The sequence below is a fragment of the Amblyomma americanum genome, chromosome 5 (genome assembly GCF_052857255.1).
Source record: "Amblyomma americanum isolate KBUSLIRL-KWMA chromosome 5, ASM5285725v1, whole genome shotgun sequence".
NCBI classification, from domain to species: domain Eukaryota; kingdom Metazoa; phylum Arthropoda; class Arachnida; order Ixodida; family Ixodidae; genus Amblyomma; species Amblyomma americanum.
In genome coordinates, this window is record NC_135501.1 from 60507399 (window position 1) to 60525103 (window position 17705).

Sequence of the window (17705 nt, forward strand, 5' to 3'; positions counted from 1 at the left end):
CGAGACGCGAGCTCAGTGTTTCTGAGCGAATGTGTAGAAGACCGAGCACTAGCAGATGTGGGTTACTTTCTGGGTATTTTTGCGCAAAAGACACGACACAAAAGAAACGAGGTAGACAGGACCTACCTCGTTTCTTTTGTGTCGTGTCTTTTGCGCAAAAATACCCAGAATGCTTAGGCACCAACTAGCCTGCAAAAACATACTCGTGGGTTACTTTATGTCTAATTCAACGTCGCAATACTTTACCCATCAGCAGCGAGGAAGTCTCTGCCAGATTAGACCGAATTTACGTTTCGGCAACACTGGTGCCGGCGTGTACCAATTACAATGTTAAAAATGTTTCATTTAGTAATCACAGTTTGGTCACTGTGACGTTGGATCCGAAAAAAACAACGAAATTCAACTGGGATCTGCGGAAGTCAAATGCTCAGATTCTTGATGATGATTACTTTATACAGAAAATGCAAGACAAAATGAACGACGTGTTTGCATGCAAGACGCAAAGCTACACTGAGGCGTGGGAACTATTCAAACAAGAAGCGAAAAAAACTGCAATAGAAAGAGCCAGCGTACTGAGCAAGAATAAGAGGAAAAAAAGGAAATGAACTCAGAAAAAAGTTGGACTGCTATTTGAGCGAACATGCTTTGTCACCGGGTCGGTTCGATAACGAAATAAGAGAAGTTAAGAGCGAACATGAGATAATCGATGTAGAAAGATACCGAGGAGCGGGAATACGCGCGCGTGCTGAAAGATTTTATACATCGGGGAAGCCCCGACTCGACGATCCATGTCACACGAAAGGAGCTATGCTGCACGCAACAAAATAAGAGCGATAACGTTAAGAGACACAGTTGTGCGAGACTGCGAATCTATTCAGCGCGCTTTCGTAGGTTATTAGTGAGAACTGTTTGGCCGGGAACCAGAACTCGTAGCAGGATTTGAAACAGAGTTCTTAAATTTCATGCCAAAGCTAGAAGAAGAAGTGAAAGAAAGCCTAGAGGCACCAATTACCATAACAGAAATAGGAAGTGTTAGTGATAACTTAAGCACCGGAAAAGCACCAGGACTGGATGTGTTCAGTTCGGCATTTTATAAAGCTTTTAAAGACAAGGTGGCAATGGTCCTACAATGTGTGATAGACGAAGCATACTACACAAAAGAATTACCTCAGTACCTCAGTGGCCTCAGTACCGAGAATTGTTTCCTCGGCCGGGGTGCCCGATATGTAAACACGAGGACATTGAGGCCGACATTCATCACTTACTGTGGGACTGCCCAGCTCCCAAGCCTACAAGGACCCGGCACCTGATGGTAGCAGGTCTTTCACCAACCAACCCTTCTTCGTACATTGCCTGGAAGCAGGGACTGTACCATCGTTCTCTACTGGACTTCATCAAATCAGCGAACCCTTTTCCATTCATTTAATCTCTACTATATCATTCATCACACCTTCACCTATCATTGATGCCCTGGGGCAATAAATTTTGCTTAAAAAAAAATTACCTCCGTCTTTTTGACATAGCCATGTGGTGCTGATTCCCAAATCTGATTACCCTACTGCACTGTTGTCTCTGCGTTCGTACCGACCGATAACGCTGGCTAACACAGATTATAAGATTTTTGCGAAAGTATTAGGGTAAAGACAACGGGTAGTACAACAGCTAGTGGGACCGCACCAAACATGCGGCATTAGAGGTCGTTCTATCCAAACGAACATACACGTGACAAGAAGTGTTCTAGAGTGCTGTGATGCGCACTGCGGGAAAGTAGCAATGGTTCAGTTGGATTTAGAAAAAGTTTTCGATAATGTCGCTCACAAACTCCTATTTAGTGTTTTGAAACACGTCAATTCGGCAAGATACTTTTACAGGGGATAGAGCTATGTTACGCTAATAATTTTACCACAATTATAATAAATAAGACAACAACCACTTCAATCCAAGAGAAATCGTATGTTCGGCAAGGGTGTCCCTTGTCACCTTTATTATTCGCTTTGTTTCTCGAGCCATTTTGTTTAATCATTATAACGAACAAGGCTATTACCGGTTTTAGGTTTTGTTCAAGCGAAGATAAGCTTTTGTCATACGCGGACGACATTGTGATTTTCTGCGCCAAGCCCAGTGTCAGCAACGCAGTAAAAGTGGCAACCAAGTTCTGCAAGATGACGGGAAGTAGTATCAATTGGAGCCAATCAGTCGGTATCTGGCACGGTGAATGGTGCCTCATGCCAGCTGTGTTTGAAAATATGCAATGGTCGTTCTCGTCAACGAAGTATCTCGGAGTGCCTCTGCAGCACTATAAAGACACCGCAGAATATTGGAAGCACGAAGCGGAACGCATTAAGTAAAAAACAGCGAAGTTAGGAGGACAGGACCTCTCTATATTTGCGAGATCAACTGTCTGCAATCTATTTTTTTTTGTAGCGAAGGTTTGGTATGTCCTGCAAGTCATGTGTGCGTCGAGAGTGAGCATACAAAAACTGCACCGAGTGTTTGCTGTGTATATATGGCGTTCAACATGGGAGCGCACGAATCGCACCAATCTGTTTCGCGCAATGAAGAGTGGAGGGTTGGGTTTAGCCACCTGTTTTTGAAGCAAGTGGTTTCCAGGTTTCCGTTTGCGTGAGACCAAACTGATGGATTTCTGCGGACAGTAATTCAAACGAGACTGCGTGATCATTTGCCGTTCTTTTTTGTCTCATCTACTCTGGCCTATGGGCTAGGTGTGCGCGGATTTTTACGGGAGGTCGTTTTGTCTTTCCGCTTCCTTCAGGCACGTTTTTCGGTACAGTACCTGAGCAATGTCACGCGGAAGAAACTGTAAAAAGATATCGTTGATGTGTGTATGCCAGTGCCAATGTATCGTTCGTTGTATCCATACGGAGAGGATAAGGATGTTTTGAAGAAGGTAAAGCGGATGCCGGTTAGGCCGTCTGTGAAAAGCTTCTTTTTTCAAGTACACACTGCGACGCTCCCGGTTGTCACCACTTCGCGCACTTTTGCATGCGCTCCCAGACACCCTTAGAGCGTGTGGGGGTAACGGTCTCGGTCACAGAGGAGATGACCTCGACTCAGCGTGGCAAGCTCAGCCGGAGACCAGCTACCAAGTGAGAAGGGGGTTGGTCGTTTGGTGCCCAGCTTCAGCCGTTCGCAAGCCAGAGAATGGGTCGGAGCCAAAGGTTCACAAAGCAAAACAAAGTTTATACAGCTGAGAGACGATACAGAGGTTTTCACAATCACTCGTACAAGCAGATACAAAGTGATTCACAAATACAATGCAACTCATGCAACGTCACAATAGAGAGAGATACAATTCAACAAAATCTTTGCACCTAAAGTGCACTAACACACAGAGAGACAAATAAACAAAACACAATTTGTTCACCAGGCAATGCGACAGTCCGACGACCTGAGGAGCACGACGGGGTCGTCCCGCAGGTTGGCGCACATTGCCTCGCTGGTCGTGGCTGGTCGAGTGGTGTCCTCCCGGGAGTCGAGCGGGCGCGCTTCTCGAAAGCTTAAACGTCGGCTCGGGCTAAACGACAGCGGTTGCAGCCCCTCATTTATAGGCGCAGTCCGCGTCTGTTTGTTCTTCGCGCCAGGGCAGGCGCGCACATACACGCAGCTTCAACCCCACAAACTTCTTATTCTTGCGCTGGGCGCGAGACCCCATTGGTCGAGCACAGAAAACACCTTCTAGAACAACCTAGGTCATTCTCGGCACGCTGAGTCATCGGCGCCGGAGCGAAGGGGGAGGGTATCACTTTTGCGCGCACAAGGTTACCCCCTTTCCGTCGACAACAAGCAAAAACGTCTCCAACATTGGAAAAAAATCGGCGCCGCGCGCGGCAATGCCTCCCGCAGCGCCGCGCAGGCGAGCTAAGTGGAAAGTTACGGAACCCCCGGAGGTTCCTTCGCCGCTGTTTTTTTTCTTTATTTTACCGTGCGCGGGCGCGATTGCTTACGCGCAGTGCCGGGTTTTTCGAAGATGCGCCGAATTTTGTGACACCGGTCAAGCCGTGGCTCGAGCAAAAAGGCCTCTTCGTCCTCTGAACTGTAAACTGTTTGCACTGTAGAAGACCGGAGACCATTGACCACATATTTCTTTACGGTTCAGACGCGGTTTCTGTATGGGACATACTGAAACGAACCATAAAAAAGTACTTGCCAATCACGCTGTACGGCATCCGCTTTCTCCCTACCGCTAATGAAGGAGGGCTGCCATAAGATATGATTATAGCCCTGTGCCTCCATAGCATATGGCGCACTAGAATGGCTGTTCATCATGCCGATCTGAACCCAAGGCCTGCATGAAAGTACTTCTTTGAAAGTGTTGCTTTCATACGCTAAGTGTGTAAGGCAAACAGTGAGCAGCCAGACTGGCTGCCGGTGTTACACGCTCTTGTCAATTTGAAACGCTTTTAAACACTGGCGCATTCCAAACAGAGGCATGCGCCTTTTAAATTATTTCATTTGTGTATATGTAAACATATAGTGTTGCTGGCCGCAGAACAGGCAACAAAGAAAAAAAAGCTCGTTGGTGTAGAAGGTGTATTCTCGCTTACGGTGCGGGAGGTCCCGGGTTCAAATCCCGGATGAGCCGATCTTTTTTTTTAGCAACCAAATGCATCCCATGACACTAAACGGCCAACACACGGCGCTGTCCTCGGCTCGTTGGTCTAGGGGTATGATTCTCGCTTAGGGTGCGAGAGGTCCCGGGTTAAAATCCCGGACGAGCCCGTCTTTTTGTTTCTTTAGCCACCAAAGGCATCCCATGACACTGAATGGCCAACACACGGCGTCGTCCTCGGCTCGTTGGTCTAGGCGTATGATTCTCGCTTAGGGTGCGTGAGGTCCCGGTAGGAAATACCGGACGAGCCCGTAATGTATTTTTATTTAGCCACCAAATGCATCCCATGCAACTAAATGGCCAACACACGGGGTGTTCCTCGGCTCGTTGGTCTAGGGGTATGATTCTCGCTTAGGGTGCGAGAGGTCCCCGGTTCAAATCCCGGACGAGCCCGTCTTTTTGTTTCTTTAGCCACCAAATGCATCCCATGACACTAAATGGCTAACACACGGCGTTGTCCTCGCCTCGTTGGTCTAGGATTCGACTTCCGGCCACCGAGCGTGACGGACGTGCGATGACGGGCTCCATTGGAGCAGCTACAGCGGCCATGTCTGGCCGCGGAAACAGGATTTTTGCATCGGACATTATCAGGTCGCATTGCCGAGTTTGCCTACAGGGCGTTGTGTCGAGAACACTTTTTTTTTTGCATGGCGACATCACGGCCCGCCCATTCAGGGTTGAAGATTTCTGCGACGTGCTCGCTCCGCTTTCGCTCATGCCTGACGTTATCGCCCTGGGGGCGTAGCGCATGAATCATGTGTGGGCCGTGACCTTTAAGGACGCCGACGCTGTGAAGAAAATCGTCAGCGCGGGTGACTTGCAAGGGAAAAGCGCCCGGTGTCTTGTCATTGATCCCGCCAATCGAGATGGCCGGATGAAGCTTCACTGGCTCCTTCACAGTGTACCGGACGACAATGTGCGGCTCGGCTTCGCAGCATTCGGGAAGGTGACCGACATTTCAAGGGAGCGGTGGCGAGCACTGGGCGTCTCCGACAAGAGCTCAACAACGAGGCTTGTGACCCTTAAGTTGAATGCTGGTGTCCAGCTTGATGACCTTCCGCACCAGGTGAGCGTCAGCGGCGAGTTGGCTCTTGTGGTTGTGCCTGGCAGAGCTCCGCTTTGCCTGCGCTGCCGCGGCACAGGTCATATTAGGCGTGAGTGTCGCATTCTTCGCTGCGGAACCTGCCGACGGTTCGGTCATGAGGAAGGCCAGTGTCCTCGTTATTATGCCAGTGTAACCGGCCCTGGGAATAGTGACAGGTCGTCCGAGTTATACATAGATGAGGCTGATGCAGAAGAGGCCTCGCAGGCAGAAAAACCCGCTGCGGTACTTACGAAACCCACGCTTGATGTTCAGGTAGCGGCAGAGCCCGGCCCCAGCGTCAGCACAGCCCCAAGTTTGAAGAAAGAAGGATGGAAAGATGCTGGGCAAGAAGAGAGTGCGGCGTTGCAAGACGTTTCGAAGGAGCTCACGACGGACGACTCGAACTCCGTGTCTACCGAGGTCGACCCAATGGATATTTCTCGGGGAGAAGCTGGCGTTGGTGCCTGCCTGGCAGGAAAACGCTCGCGCGAGCAAAAATATGCCGGAGAGCAGCCTGACGCCAGTGCCAGCGAGGAACCACCGTCGAAAACGGCCGGTATGAGGCGACCCACATTCAAACCTCGTCCGAACATCCCGAGTGAGCCGAGGCAGGCGGCAAAACCACCTCCCAAGCAGTGCGGTTCCTGTGTCAGGTTGCGTGTGGGGGGGGGGGGGGGGGGAGGCGGCGCCTACAAGAAGACGACGGTGATGATAGTGTGTATGCTTGTTGCCCTGAGACATGCAGACAGGTGGTTGACTTTCAAGACACGTGCGGACGGCGGAATGAAAGAGCAGTACATGGACACTTCAGGCGCTGTGAGTTCAGAGACACCTTTGGCTCCTTACGAACTTTTATTGCGGGGCCTGCTTCAGTAGATCATGGCGGTCACACTTGATGCAGCGTTTTGTTTAGCGTCGCTAAATGTTCGTGGCTTAGGAGCATGAAGGAAACAAAGACAGCTCTATCGCCTTTTTGTTGAAAACAGTCTTGATTTAAATGCCATCCAAGAAACTAAGATCGAGAGCGCGGAGTAAAATGATCTCATGGTGTCCTCATTTCGTTGTTTGTCCGACATATGTGTCTGTCATTCTGTCGGCACGTTGGGAGGCTGCGCTATTTATATTCGGAAAAGTTTTGGTAATAATGTTGTTTCTGTTGCTGCTTTCGAAAGTGGTCGCCTACTTCTTGTTGATTTTTGGTTTTCGAATCTATTTTGGCGTGTTGTCTGTGTTTATGCTCCGAATGCCGAGACTGAGCGCAGAACCATTTTGAAGACCTTCAACCACATCTAAATTGCGACAAGATTTTAATCCTGCTAAGCTGCTTCAATTGCGTTTGTTTTGCTCAGGACCGCGCAAAATCTTCGCTGGTCAGGGATTAAAGCCCTCAGCTCCTTAATGCTTTTGTCGGTGACGGTAACCTTGAAGAAATCGTTAATTTGTAGGCTTGCAATGCGCGCCCCAGGTATACTCATTTTCAACGCGATAGCCACGGCAGACAGGACCGAATGTATATCTCACTTGAACTGGTTCCACTGTGCTCTTGGTATGACGTTAAGCCCGTAAGTTTCAGTGACCATTGTTTAGTTATTGCAACTTTCGGAACCAAACAAAGGTCACAATTTAACTGGCATGTGTGGAAGTTCAACGCGAAACTTTCAGAAAACAAAACTTTTGTAAAAGAGACCACGAAAGATCTTGAAAAACTACATTCAGTGCAGCTCTCCAGTTATGCAATTAAGTGGGAGGAGCTGAAGCAGCGAGTAAAGATTATGGCGATCGAAAATGCCCGTACACTTCGATATGCTGAAAAACAAAACAAGAAAGAAATGCCCAAATAACTTGATTTCTTGCTTAGCATGGATAGCTTTCATCCAGGAATGTACACGAGAGAAATAAAAGACGTGAAACGGCAGATTGAATGCCTTGACACTGATAGGTACAAGGCAGCACTGATACGGGCGCGGCCTGAAAAACTCTGGGCGAGAGAGACGCCAACAAAACGAGCGCTGTCCGACGAGAAAAGATACTCGAATCAGAAAGAAATACGGCAAATAATAACGGAGGCATCGTCACTAGTGATACCGCTGAGATGAAAAACGTGATTGTAGAACACTACAAGGAATTGCTTGGCCACTGACGCGAAGTGAAAGTCGACTTCCTGACTTTTTGCACCAAATGCCAAAACTCGATGATGAAGTCAGACCACGTCTCGAGCAACCGATTACTTTGGCTGAAATTGAACAAGCAGTAGACGAACTGCCAATAGGAAAGTCGCCAGGACCTGATGGCCTAGGCGCTGCATTCTACAAAGCATCTAAGCTCCCGGTCGCCCACATTCTGCTCAGAGTGCTAGTCAAAGCGTATGAGCGTAAGCAAGTTCCTCTGTCATTTACCAGCTCGCGCATCGTTTTAATTACAAAGTCTGAGAATCCAGAAAAACGCTTGTTGGTTGGGTCTTATCGCCCGATAAGCCTCACCAACGTGGATTACAAAATATTCATGAAAGTACTGGTCAAAGGCTACAAAGTGTGATAGTAAATCTAGTTGGGCCACACCAGACGTGCTGCATTAAAGGCCGCAGGATCGCAACAAGCGTACACGTTGTACACACAGTTTTTGGATGCTGTGACGTGCTTGGTGCCCATGTGGCAATGATGCAACTGGACCTCGCCAAAGCCTTCGACCGGGTTTCGCATGACGCCCTGTTTCTGTTAATGGAACACTCAAACGTTGGCCGCGTCATTTTGGAGGGCGTTAGAATGGCGTATCCGAACTGTACGACGAGAATTATTGTTCATGGGGAACTCACTAATAGTATTTGCTTGAGATCGTCAGTAAGACAAGGCTGCCCTCTGTCATCCTTATTGTTTGCAGCCTATCTCGAGCCTCTGTGTTTGACAATCATAAATAACGACCGTATAAGTGGTTTTCGGCTAAAGGCAGCGCATGTGAAAATACTAGCGTACGCAGATGACATTGCGGTGTTTTGTTCAAACAGAGAAAGTGTTCAAGAAGCTACCACTGTTGTGGAAAAATTCTGTCAACAGACAGGCTTCAAAGTGAACTGCGAAAAGAGTGCTGGGTTTTGGCACGGCGACTGGGACGTCACACCTCAGCGCTTTCCTCGTCTGCAATGGTCGAACTTGCCGACTCAGTATCTGGGCATGCCACTCGATTCATACCGTGATCCCGCCCACAAAGCGGAGAGGGCGAGAGAGAAGGCAAATGGATGGCAAGGCAGGCCACTGTCAATGTTTTTGCGTGCTTATGTGTGTAATGTGTTCCTTGTTGCCAAGATATGGTATGTTATGAATGTGCTTTCCGCTGCTCGGGTTAGCATCCAGAAAATCAACCGCGTCTTTTCAGTTTTCATGTGGTCATCAACGTGGGAAAAATGTCGCAAACAAATTTGTTTCTTCCTGTAAAGGCTGGCGGGTTGGGGCTTGTGCATTTATTTTTGCGACAGGTTGTTTCACGCTATTTTTTCTTCGCGACCAGGGAGACGCCTTCTTGCGGACAGTCATCCAGATTCGACTGCGAAAAATGCTCCCTCTGTTTGTGGTGTCCTCCAGTGAGAATATGGGTGGCGCAGTGACAGATTACATGAGCAAAGTTGTCCTGTCGTACAGAATGTTGGACGCGCATTTTTCAATAGTCTACTTGAGCAATGTGTGTAAACGGAAACTCTATAAGGATCTTGTGGATGTGATGATTTCATTGCCAATGTACTGTTTACTGCAAAGTGGAGGCCCTGGACAAGATGTTTTAAAATGTGTGGAAAGGATGCCAGTTAGACCCTCAGTTGAAACTTTCATTTTCAAACTACATTCCAACACACTACCAGTTAAAACTTGGTTGCATGAAAAAATGGCCAGGCTTAGCTTGGTTAAGCCAAGAATGCGCTGCATATCTCGATGGAGTTCCGTGCTGCTCCGTTGACTCGATAGGCTATTGACTCGATCGCCATTGAAACTGCCCGTGTAGCAGCGCTCGATCGCCTTTGAGTCGACAGACTATCGGTTCGAGGGCCCTCGAAATGCCCGTGTGACAGGGGTATAAGACTGTCCCGGCGAAGGAGCGCAGGTTTTTATAGATATGCCGTGACGTCAATCATAGCGCAGCGCCCCTAGCGGGAGGAGCGGGAGTCAGGTGGTGGCTGCGGCCGCGCGCGACCGCGCCAGTTGGGGCCCAGCTTTTCCTCCGTGACGTCACGCGCCGGCGCAGCACCCCTAGCGGGAGGAGCGGGAGTCAGGTGGTGGCTGCGGCCGCGCGCGACCGCGCGAGTTGGGGCCCAGCTTTTCCTCCGTGACGTCACGCGCCGGCGCAGCGCCCCTAGCGGTAGGAGCGGGAGTCAGGTGGTGGCTGCGGCCGCGCGCGACCGCGCGAGTTGGGGCCCAGCTTTTCCTCCGGCTGTCGTGACGTCACGTCACGTGGTGTGGTGGCTGCCCGGCCGCGCCCAAGGGCTGAACTGAGTGATTGCAATATGCAACGCATAAAAGGTATTTTCGTTCCTTGGACAACAAACTGCCTTCTTTGCAAGAAGCCTGAAACAATAGAGCACGTCTTTCTGGACTGTTGGGACCCAATCTTTCATTGGGACGTCCTCCAGAGAACACTGAAAAAAGAACTTCCTTTAGACCCATATGGGATACGGTTTCTACCATTTTAGAGTGAGGGCATTCCTTTGAATTTAATCATGCTCCTTGGCCTCCACAGCCTGTGGTAAACGAGGATGCAAGTTCGACATGCAGATCTCAATACACGTCCTGTGCACGAAAACTTGATTTAAAGTGTGGTTCTCCTTAGAGAACCATACAGGGCACTACCCGATCCACCAGAGTGGATTACCTCTCTAGAAGAACTTGAAGGCATCCCGTGACAGTAAATGGCCAACACACGGCGTCGTCCTCGTTGGTCTAGGGGTATGATTGATTCTACTTCCGGCCACCGGGGGTGAAGGACGTGTTTCGATGGGCTCCGTCGGGGCGGGTTCAATGGTCCAGTCGGGCCACGGTAACATGATTTTTTTGCAGCTACTGCCGAAGATTATCAGGTTATTGTACCCAATCTGCCACCCGGACGCATAGTCGCCAACACTGTTTTCATGCACGGCGATCGAAGAGCTCGACCGTATCGTGTTGCAGACTATACCTGGACGCTTTGGTCGACCTTGGTGCGCTCCCCGACGTTTTGGCGTTGGGGGCGTATCAAGTGAACCACGTGTGGGCTGTGACAATGACAACTGCTGATGCTGCTCAGAAGTTTCTCTTGGCCGTCGACGTGAAGGTAAAGGATCACCCGTGTTTGCTCATCGATCCAACTAACCGAGAGGTTCGCTTAAAATACACTAATTGCTGCATGGCGTTACCAACGAAGACGTTCGCGTGGCACTGTCGCCCCACGGGAAGGTGTTGGATGTAGCCCGGGAGAGTGGCGGGCGCTAAGTGTCACTGAAAAAGGGTCGACGACTCGTACAGTTGGGCTATAATTGCATTCCGACGTCAATATAGTCGATATTCTACATCAGCATAATATAGCTGGAGAGCTAACTCCTGTTGTTGTGCCGGGCCCTGCTCCCCTGCGTCTGCGCTGCAAGAGCACCGGGCACAGGCGCCGCGACTGCAAAGTGCCGCGCTGTAGTCGTTGTCGTTCCGGCCATGTCGATGCTGTCTGCGCAAAGACGTACGCCAGCGTAGCCGGACCAGTGCAGGCAAACGACATATCGGACCACCTCACGGATGAGGAAGACGCAGAGGAAACAGCAAGAATGAGCCGTAACCTGGTTACGCAAGGTGCATCGTCAAACACTCAAGAGGACGCACTCATGGACGGTGCAGATAAGCCCGCAGACAAGCGTCGACATGAAGACGCAGAAGGCGGGAGCGATAAGGACGAGGGAAGCACTACGGGCTACCCCTCTCCCGGAGGAGGCGAGAAACCATCCACCGAGAAGGCACCGATGACCGTGATGGACAGCGACAGTATGAGTGCGGCTGCAAAGCGTCCTCACTACGCAGGCGAAAATGGGAAGGAGCTTAGTGCCGTTACTGTGGACGAGCCGCCAGCCAAGACGACTGTCGGACGGCGTACTTCCTTTCGGCCGCTGCCGAACACTTCGTCGGCGTGCTAGACGGCGGAAACGCCGCCTTTGCCGCCGTGGGGACCGCCTTGGGACCCCAATACTTCTCTCTCTGGCTAGCGGACCTATACACGAAGCCACCGACATTACAGACCTCGGACTATTTATTCACCAGAACCGTCGCGCTGACACAACCATAGCCAAGCTTCGCAAGGTTGGCGATCAACTGGGCCGCATGGTCCGCCGCGTCTCCATTAAGGGTGGGGGCCTCAGAAGTAGGGATGGGATGCGACTCGCCCATGCTTTTGTGATGAGTCGAATTCTATATTCGACTCCATACCTGCACTTGCGCAAGCACGACGAAGACATCTTGGTGGTTACTCTCCTCAAGATGATCAAAAGGGCGCTCGACCTCCCGATCTCTACCTCAAATGTGAGGCTTCTTGCACTGGGGGTGGTGAACACCTATCGGGAGCTGCTCGAGGCGCACCTCACTAATCAATACACGCGTCTTGTCCAGACCGTGTCCGGTCGTCGCCTACTGAGCCGGCTACATATAGAACATGACCATCACATTGAGGAAAGGGTACGAGTGCCAGAACTATGGGGAGGCGCCCTCCGTGTTCGACCCCTTCCTACAAAAATGGACAGAGAGAACCACAATGGACGGCGTCAGGCGCGGGCGAATGCCCATCACCGCCATTATGGCTCCAAACACAGCGTTTTCTATGGAGACGTTGTGGGCCCACGTCATTCCAGGGAAGGATGGTACACGGCCGCAGTCGTTCATGAGGGATGAGAGGTGAACGGTCTCACTTTTAAGGCACTTAGCACAACTCACGTGGAGGAGGTAGCAATCGCCCTAGCCGCCTCCCACGCTGAATCTAAATTCATCATATCTGACTCGCGAGGGTATTGCCAGAATAATGAACTGGGCTGGATAACGCCAACAGCGCAACGAATACTTCAGAGAAGCAGCTCGGGATCAGCACCCCACGACCCGATTTCTCATTTGGACTCCAGGCCACCAGGGCATACCAGGGAATGAGGCAGCCAACTCGGATGCCCGCGCACTCACTAACCGGGCCCGCGACGTAGACCCTACCGATCTGGACCAGGACTCGTATCCTCTGTTAACTTTCAAAGATATCTCCGCTTATTACCGGGACTCGCACCGTCAGTACCCGGCTCCTCTCAAGGGGCTAGGGAAAGCGGACGAGAGAATACTGCTTAGACTTTTTACTAACACTCTACTGTGCCCGGCAGTGCTCAAACATTTCGACTCTTCTTTCTCTGGCCTCTGCTCTTTCTGTGGGGAGGTGGCTGACACGTTCCACATGGTCTGGGCATGCCAACACAATCCTTCTCTTCCGCCCATAACGCTTTCTCCTACCCGAAAGGACTGGGAGGCGGCCCTGCTCAGCTGCCTGGACCTACCGGCCCACAAGCCCTAGTTCAGCGAGCTCGAGTGGCGGCCCAGACCAATGGGGTCCCTGAACAAGGGACTCCACCTAGTACTGTAAGGGGAGCGGCCCACTCTCTGCAATACTCAAATAAATGCTTTCACCACCACCACCTTGTGCTAACGCACTCTAGATCAAACCGCAGTTTTGAGTTAAGCGCCATGCCCCCGGTTTTTTTCCCATTTTGCTACACTGACTCTGGATAAGTCAATTCGTGTGGCAACTTTAAATGTCCGAGGGCTTGCCTCAAGGAGGAAACAGAGTCAACTGTACCGCCTGTTAAGCGACTTTGACCTTGACATTCTAGCGGTGCAGGAGACGAAAGTCGACGGCGACGTGGAAACCGGGGGCATGGTGCGGCAATTCGTAATGCGATACAGTGCTATCGTAAGCCATTCCGTGGGATTTTCTTCAGGCTGCGCACTGTTTGTCCGGCAGAGTCTAAGGGCCAAAATAGAGGCAGTTGCGTCATGCACGCGAGGACGGTATATTGTATGTGATTTCTCGTTATCGTCTTTGGAGTGGGTGTAATCTGTTTTTATGCGCCGACTTTTTCTGGTTAAAAGTGCAGTTTTTTTGAACAGCTAAAACAGTATACCCCGTGTAATAGGTTGGTCATTCTTATTGGTGATTTCAACTGCGTTCTTTCAGCCCGGGAAAAAACTAGCGCCCGACCGTACAAGGATGCAAGCACCACTATTCGAAATGAGATAATAGCAGACAGTAGTTTGGCGGACGTGGCTGAATGCCTTGGTGGTGGAAGAAATACACAGTACACCAATTTTCAGGCTTCGAGCCACGCTCGTTTGGATAGAGCATACGTAAGCCTTGGCTTGATACCATTTTGCAAGGAGCACCGAGTGAGCGCTATTTCATTTACTGATCAGTGCCTAGTCGCTTTCTTAGTAGCAAGCACGAAAGAAAAAAGCTTTGAGTGGCAGTTATGGAAATTGAATTCAAAATCACTGGATGATGAGATTTTTATGGCGGACGTGACGGTGCAAGTTGAAGCAATGAATCATCTGGGTAACACGACGTACAGAGAAAATGGGGGAACTTCAAGCAGACAGTTAAAATCAATGCATTAGAGAGGGCGAGTGCTATACGCAGACAAAAGGGGGCAGAGGAAAAGCGATCTGTGAAGAGTGGGCATGTTCATGGACGATATTCGCGCACTAAAGCATAAAGTAGAACAGTTCGACATCGAAAGATACCACGGTGCTCTGGTGCGGGCGAGAGCTTGAAAGCTGATAGCGGGGGAAGTTCCGTCAAGAAGAGCGTTGGGCTCAGAAAAGTGGCACGCGCGGCGCGATCAGACAGAGGAAACTGAAGTTGGTGGAAAAGTTAGTGACACAGCAGAAGATATTGAGTGCGCTTTCTTCGAACACCACAGTGGGTTATTTGCCAACTGCTCAGTTGACATTGATCGCTTCAAGAAGGACTTCCTTTTGTTAATGCCAAGCCTAGACGACAGTACGAAGGAAATATTGGAGGCAGCTATCTCAGTAGAGGAGGTGAAAAACGCTATTGAAAGCATGCAGCCGGGCCAGTATCCGGGCCCGGATAGTGTAACCTCAGCTTTTTATAAACGCCTAAAAGGAGTAATTTTCCCAGTTTTAGCTGCTGTCTTTTATGATGCATTCGATCTCAATGTACTGCCGCCGTCCTTCACATCCTCCCACACTGTTCTTATACCGAAATCATAAGACCCTGTTGTAATGCGCACAGTAACTTCTTACAGTTCAATCTGCCTCACAAATGGAGACTAAGATAATGATGAAAATGGTGGCTTAGCGATTGCAGACAGTCATTACCGACCTGGTGGTGCCGCATCAAACGTGCGGTATTAAAGGCCGATCTAACCTCTCAAATAAACATGTAGCGCGTAGTGTCCTCGAATGCTGTGACGCACTTAATGGGCACACAAGTGGCAATGATCCAAATTGACCTGGAGAAAGCGTTCGATAGTGTGCCTCATGAAATTCTTCCGTGCATTCTAGATCATGTGAATGTGGGCAGAATTATTCGAGACGGGGTTGCCATGGTGTACCAAGATTGCTCGACAAGTCTAGTTGTCAACAAGGCGGTGGGTGCACACATTCCAGTCAAGCGCTCGGTGCGCCAGGGTTGCCCTCTTTCGCCACTGTTGTTTTGCTTGTATATAGTCATTTTCTTTGAGCGTGATACAGAGCGATTGTATGCGCGGTTATCAACTGCATCAGTTAGAAGTCCGACTGTTGGCTTATGCGGATGATATATTATTGTTTTTTAATAATTACGTCTGTGTAAAACAGACTGTTAAATGTGTTATAAGTTTTTGTGCGGCCAGAGGCAGCGCGGTAAACTGGAGTAAGTGCCTAGGATTCTGGCTCTGAGATTGGCCGGAGGCCCCAGACACTTTTGGCAACATGAGTTTTACTACGACTCCTGTTAAATACTTGGGAGAAACCCTTGAGCGTTACAAAGAAAGCGAAGCCTATACACTAGAGGAGTGAAGTGGATAAATTGTGGAGGAGAGTAAATAAATGGAATGAATGGAATTGGTCAGTGCTCTCGAGAGCCACAATTTGGAACATATTTTTAGTGAGCAAACTTTGGTATATCCTCCAACTCTTGCATTGCTCCAGGGTTCATACACAAAAGTTTTATCGGGAGTTTGCAGTGTTCGTGTGGGCATCTTCTTGGGAAAGATCAAGCCGCACCAATTTAATTCTACGAGTTCGAAATGGAGAACTAAGTTTGTCACATTCGTTTTTAAGACTGGTTGTCAATCGGTTGTTATCTCTTCGGGACTTTAAGCACCCGTTCCTACACACTGTCTGTCAACTTAGCCTGGGGAAGCACTTGCCTAATATGGTTGTCTGTGCTGGCAGTATGCCCGGCGGAGTGTATGGTTTTCTATGCGAAGATGGGGTTTCATGTAGGTTTTAGACGGCGCGGTTTTCACTCGAATACCTGAGGGAAGTCAACCGGAAAAACTGTACAAGGACCTTTGTAGTGTGGTTCTCCTCGTGCCTTTATATCGGTCCCTTTACAGTGAAGATATAGGTAACAAGGTACTAAACCGCGTTAATTAAGGCAATGTTAGTCCCGTGTGGCGTTAAGACTTTCTTTTTAAATTACACACTGGAACTCTGACTGTCAATCCGTGGATGGCTGAAAGATGTTTTTTCGTTCCCTGGGGCACTCACTGTGTAATATGCAGAGCGGAGGAGACATTTGAGCATGTATTCCTTCAATGCTGAGATGCTGTGTTCCTTCGGGATGTGCTTTAGTAACGCACAATGAAAAAAAATTTCTCTATGGGTATGGAATCCGATACTTGCCAATTGAAAATGACGGTACCCCATTTGATTTGATCATGGTATTTGCCGTACACAGCATTTGTAAATACAGAATGGCATTAAGGCACGCCGATCTCAATGCAAAGACCGGCACGTCAGTATTTTAAAGAAAGCATAAGGAATTTTGGTCAGGCGAAAAAGATGCTGGAATGTATTCTAGAGTGGCTATCACGTGTTCAATTAATGGCGATGAAGGAATTTTAGCATGAACGGCTCCGCACAAGTTGGGCGGCCGTTTTTTTTTTAAACAAAGATGTTGATTGTGTTTTAGTGCTTATGTATGAATGTGTTCATTTCATGTGGGCGAAAGTACTGGCAATAAAGAAAAAAATACTCATGGACAACACGCGGTGTTGTCCTCGGCTCGTTGGTCTAGGGGTATGATTCTCGCTTCGGGTGCGAGAGGTCCCGGGTTCAAATCCCGGATGAGCCCGTCATTCTTTTTAATTAGCCACCTAACGCATCCCTTGACACTAAATGGCAAACACACGGCGTCGTCCTCGGCTCGTTGGTCTAAGGGGGGCTTTTTTCCACTTCCGGGCGCCGAAGCGAACGGACGTGCTGTCATGTGCTCCGACGGAGCGGTGTCAGCGGCGGTTGCTGGTCGCGGAAACAGGTTTTTTGCTGCTTCGGAAGAAGATTACCAGGTTATCTTGCCAACGCTGCCAACAGGAAAAAATTGTTTTGAATACCATCTTTATGCACGCTGATCCGAAGAACAGGCCTTATCGTGTCGAAGACTTCCGGGATGCGCTGGTTCGTCTAGGTTTGCTCCCCGAAGTGCTGGCTTTGGGGGCGTACCAGCTGAACCATGTGTGGGCTGTCACTAGGAAGAGCGCCGAAGCGACGAAGAAGCTTTTGACTGCCAGCGATGTTAAAGTGGAAAACAGCTAGTGTATGGGGAACTTGCGCTGAAGTTTGCGGTGCCAATTGCAACGCCATAACACACTGCCTAGCGAGAAGGGCAAGCAGTTTTGGGTAGTACTCTTAGTACTTTTCCGCGCCACCTTCAGGTAATTATTGGCGTGAGCCTCCGCGCTCTGTCGAAGACGCACGTGCCGTGCGTCAGCTATCTGGGCTACGTCGATAGAAGCTAGGAAAT

At 49.6% G+C, this 17705-nt stretch overlaps 3 non-coding genes across 3 annotated transcripts; all 3 read left to right on the forward strand.

Annotated features, from left to right (window-relative positions):
• Positions 1-4668: 4668 nt before the first annotated feature.
• TRNAP-AGG (transfer RNA proline (anticodon AGG)) lies at positions 4669-4740 on the forward strand. The gene has a single exon. It is a non-coding gene; the product is annotated as a tRNA-Pro (tRNA).
• Positions 4741-4951: 211 nt separating this feature from the next.
• On the forward strand, positions 4952-5023 carry TRNAP-AGG (transfer RNA proline (anticodon AGG)). The gene has a single exon. It is a non-coding gene; the product is annotated as a tRNA-Pro (tRNA).
• An 11941-nt stretch (positions 5024-16964) lies between these two features.
• On the forward strand, positions 16965-17036 carry TRNAP-CGG (transfer RNA proline (anticodon CGG)). Its single transcript has one exon. It is a non-coding gene; the product is annotated as a tRNA-Pro (tRNA).
• Positions 17037-17705: the final 669 nt, after the last annotated feature.